This window comes from Portunus trituberculatus, chromosome 33 (genome assembly GCF_017591435.1).
Source record: "Portunus trituberculatus isolate SZX2019 chromosome 33, ASM1759143v1, whole genome shotgun sequence".
NCBI lineage: Eukaryota > Metazoa > Arthropoda > Malacostraca > Decapoda > Portunidae > Portunus > Portunus trituberculatus.
Genome location: NC_059287.1, coordinates 3,656,053 through 3,661,052, shown reverse-complemented (window position 1 = coordinate 3,661,052; position 5,000 = coordinate 3,656,053).

Below are 5,000 nucleotides of genomic sequence, written 5' to 3'. Positions count from 1 at the left end.
CTGGAGACGCGTCCTGCGAAGGTGCGTTGATGCTGACACCCGTGGGATCGCGGCACCTCTACGGCGTCACCACCATTGAGCACCGTTCTCGTGCTCCGTGCGGTGACTCTTAGAGGATGACGCAGCCCTGCCAGATGTGGCACTCTTTGCACCTGTGCCTTATGGAACACTACGATCGCCGCCACGTCTCTGCGGTGTTCCAGTGAATCAAGGGGACGCTCAGGCTCTGGGTGAGGTGGTAGTGCAGCATCTACTAGCCGTATGGCGCGGCGTTGGATGCTGTCCAGTCTCCTTCTGTGTGTGGCGGCACAGGACATCCAGGAGAGAGCTGCGTATTCAAGGTGGGGCCGCACCTGTGCCTTGTACAGCAGCAGTCTCCCCTTCCTGTCGAGGAAACTGGCGATCCTTCTGAGAGCGGAGATCCTGTGAGAGGCTTTCTTGGCAATGGTTTTGACATGCCTGTCAAACCTCAGCCCTCGATCCACCTCCACTCCAAGTATCTTGACGTCATCTTGGAGTGGGAGAGCAGCAGCGCCAAAGACAACTTTCCTGCCATTGCTGCCATGGCGGCTGGGGACCGAGAGACAACCATTGCTTGTGTCTTCTCCGGCGCGAATGTCACTTGCCAGCGAGCACCCCACTCCTTTATCACTCGTAGCTGCTGATTGATGGCCTCAGCAGCCCGCCCACTGTCCTGGCGTGGATAGGTATAGGAGAGGGTGCAGTCATCAGCATAGGCCATGACTCCTGGCAGTAGCTGGAGAAGATCATCCACGTAGATATTCCACAGGAGTGGGCCAAGAATTGAACCCTGTGGCACTGATGCCTCCACAGGCAGGGACTCAGATGTTTGCCCGTTGACAACCACCTTGAGGCTTCTGTCCTGCAGGTAATTTCCCAAGAGTCGTAGCAAGCCACCCTGGATGCCTTTAGCACGAAGCTTTTCTAGTAATCCGTTGTGCCATACTTTATCAAAAGCTCCTGCTATGTCCAAAGCAACCACTATAGTGTCCTTGCCGTCGTCGAGGGCGTCCTGCCAATGCCTGGTGAGAAGCATCATTAGGTCGGAGGTTGACCTTCCAGGTCTGAACCCAAACTGTTGGTCTGAGAGGAGGGCATTGTCCTTGAGATGGCTACACACCACCTCTGCCACGACCCTCTCAAACACTTTACCCACCACTGACAACAGGGATATGGGTCTGTAGTTTTTGGGTCCGTCCTGGAGCTTTTTGTGTGCAGGAACTACTCGAGCCTCCTTCCACACTGAAGGCCAGACGTTTTCCCGTACACAAGTTGTGAGAACTTGGGTGAGAGGGGCAGCCAGTTCCTGGGAGCATCGCTTCAGCAGGTGCGGGCTGATGTCATCAGGGCCGGTGGCTTTCTGTGTGTCCAGCCCCGCAATAATCGCTTCACCTGCTGATGCGTCACCTCCACCATGGTGACAGTCTTCTCACATTGCTGGACCAGCTGAGGCGGTGGCTGCTGTGGATTCCCGACCTTCATTTTTCCAGCAAACAAGGAAGCCAGCAACTGTGCCCTCTCCTTACTGCTGGTGGCGACAGTACCGTCCTGCTTGCTGAGGGAGGGATGGATTCTTGGTGGCCAGTTCCTTGTTTGTCCTTAACAAGAGACCACCAAGTTTTGTTTCCTACGCCAGTGCCACACAGTTTCCGGCGCAGGCTTTCCTCCCACTTTTTTAAGGCCCACTTGCTGGTTACCACCATCCTCCTGCATGCAGCCCTGTGCAGGTCCTTGTTGCGCCGAGTCGGGTTCCTCTTGTAGCGGAGCCAGGCAGCATACTTTGCCTCGGCAGCAACACGGCAACGGTAGCCAAACCATGGCTGATCCGTCGATCTGGTGGTGTATTCCCTGTGTGGGACGTGGCGTCTCTGGAGGGCGAGAAGGTGAGAGGTGAGTGCAAGTGCTTCACTCTCTGCTCCTCCCTGTAGCAGAGTGGCCCATGGGGTGTGGGTCAGGTCGCGGCGCAGGGAAGCCCAGTCTGCTTTGTTCCACAGCCAGATGGTGCGGGTGGTGGCCTCGTCCTGAGCCACGCCCACTTCCAGCTGTGTCAGTACAGCGTGATGGTCAGAGCTGCCCACGAGCCCCAGCTGATGACACTGAAGCTTGTCTTCCTGGTAGTCTGAGATGACAGGGTCTAATGTCCCTCCTCGTTCATGTGTGGGGAAGGTGACATGATCTGTCAGACCCTGCACCTCCAGGAGATTCTCTCTCTCTCTCTCTCTCTCTCTCTCTCTCTCTCTCTCTCTCTCTCTCTCTCTCTCTCTCTCTCTCTCTCTCTCTCTCTCTCAACACACCTGAGAAATCGCCTTCATTAGTTACCGGTAAATGTGGATATGAATCTATACAACAATTTGGTAATTAGCAGGCCAGGTATATGGTTGGAGTCAGGTAGGAAAAGGCAAGAGTTGACAGGTGGAGGCGACTAGCTAATTATAACCTGGGAATATTGGAAGATGAAGGTTAATTGGAGGGTGAGGTAGAAGGTTCTGTAGAGAGAGAGAGAGAGAGAGAGAGAGAGAGAGAGAGAGAGAGAGAGAGAGAGAGAGTGAGTTGACTGTCCCTATACTTCACAGTAGCTATGAATGAGTGTTTCCTCTTTAACTTAATCATGTTATTGAGAAGAGAATGTCATATACCCCCTTTTCCTCCGGCTCTCTCTCTCTCTCTCTCTCTCTCTCTCTCTCTCTCTCTCTCTCTCTCTCTCTCTCTCTCTCTCTGTCGCTCAGTAAACAGATTATCTCTATATTTCTGTCCTTCAGTTCCTTCCTTTCTTCCTTCCTTCCTTCCTTCCTTCCTTCCTTCCTTCTTTCCTTCCTTTTTCCTTTCCTCCCTTCCTTTCTCCCTTTCTTCCTTTTGTTCATACCATTAACTCTACGGTAAATGTATGCCGTATTTCATTAGCGGGGATTATTGCCGAAATGCATTAGTTCTATTGATGACTGATTTATATACTTCTCTTTATTCAATTTACAACAGTACGAAGTAAGTCTTGTATTTCCTCATTTTTCAATTACTGTCTCAATGTACTTTTGTCATCCGCAGTTACAATTTTCCTTTATAATTTTGTATATGATTAGTTTCCCTTTGATAACTACCTACCTAACACTTACTGGTGAGTGTGCAAAGGTCAGAGTGAAAGGTTAGCTCGTCAGGACTCGCAATATTAAGACTCAATTAATTATTTAAAACTGAGCCGTCAGGTAAATGGAGGCAAAGTAACCTTTCTAAATGGATGGTATGCAGTTCCCTTAAGTGTTTTGATTAATATGTAGTTTTATGTAAGCAGTAATGAAGTTTACATTTGATTTCCTTTTAAATTAAACTTCGTACATCAGACACTTCCCTCTCCTATCATTAAGTGAATTTCATTGCCATTTGTACCTTTTATAGTGAGGTTATGGAGCGGCGGAGAGAGAGAGAGAGAGAGAGAGAGAGAGAGAGAGAGAGAGAGAGAGAGAGAGAGACTGTCAATTAACATTCCCTCAAAGTTTGCTCACAAAAATTAGTGTTGCCACTGGAACGCATGGGTTAGCACTTAGCTACTCTCTCTCTCTCTCTCTCTCTCTCTCTCTCTCTCTCTCTCTCTCTCTCTCTCTCTCTCTCTCTCTCTCTCTCAGGCTAATGACGCGAGACAAGGCCATTAATTGGTACCTAATAACGCCTTAAATTTGATGGATCCTTAATGAGGTCACTAAAGTATGTCTATTGAATAAGTGTGTGTGTGTGTGTGTGTGTGTGTGTGTGTGTGTGTGTGAGAGAGAGAGAGAGAGAGAGAGAGAGAGAGAGAGAGAGAGAGAGATGCTGCAGTGACTTTCAAATACAACTTCGCACATTACGCCCAAGCATTTCCTTTACATCGACTTGGTTTGCACAGGAGCGTAAGGAAGCGCTCTCTCTCTCTCTCTCTCTCTCTCTCTCTCTCTCTCTCTCTCTCTCTCTCTCTCTCTCTCTCTCTCATATCAGTAATTAGATTATACGCATTGTGTCTATGGATATCTCGTTATCTGTGTGTGTGTGTGTGTGTGTGTGTGTGTGTGTGTGTGTGTGTGTGTGTGTGTGTGTGTGTGTGTGTGTGTGTGTGTGTGTTTGTTTGTTTGTTTGTTTGTTTGTTTGTTTGTTTGTCTGTCTCTCTCTCTCTCTCTCTCTCTCTCTCTCTCTCTCTCTCTCTCTCTCTCTCTCTCTCTCTCTCTCTCTCTCTCTCTCTCTCTCTCTCTCTCTCTCTCTCTCTCTCTTTCACACCGGCGGTCAGGATTTCCTGAATGTTTTTCCAATCGTCTATCGCTATTTTCGTGGCAACTGCTCTTCTAATCCTTCTAACTGCATGCTTCCCCTCCTTCTGTGGCCTCGCTGCACAAATATCTTTTCTTTCTCTAAGCCTTTTGATAGCTAAGTCTTTATGGTAAGAGTAACAAATATTCTTAATCTGTCATGCCTTCTCTGGTAAAGACTTTCACTCTCTATATGCCCTTTTGTTTCTATTTTTTCCTTCCTGTGATTTGAAGTCTTTGAAGAGGGAGGTGTCAATTCACTTATCCTTGTCCTTTCGATAATGTGTTTTGACTTGTCTGGCACCTCAATGGAAGTGTTTTTTTTTTTCTTTTTTGTAACCTTTGTTGTCTCTCGTCAGTATCCCTAGTGCATAGAGAAGTGTGGCAGCTTGACAGGGGAGGCAGGGTTTGTGGTATCGGGAAGATGACTTGAAGATAGTATATATTATTCTTTTACGTAAGAGAAGAGGACTGGCTAGAGGCAACAAAAATATAAAGAGAAAAGGCCCACTCACTCGCCAGTCCCCCCACACAGAGCAGACAGAATCAGCCAAAGGACAGGAACAAATGTCTTGAAACCTCCCTCTTGAATGAAGTTAAGTCATAGGAAGCTGGAAATACAGACACAGACAGGGAGTTGATTGGCGGCACGCTTTCATTGTGTTTCTTTAGTTTGTGTTGGTGTCTTGGGTGATGGTGGGAGGTGTCCGT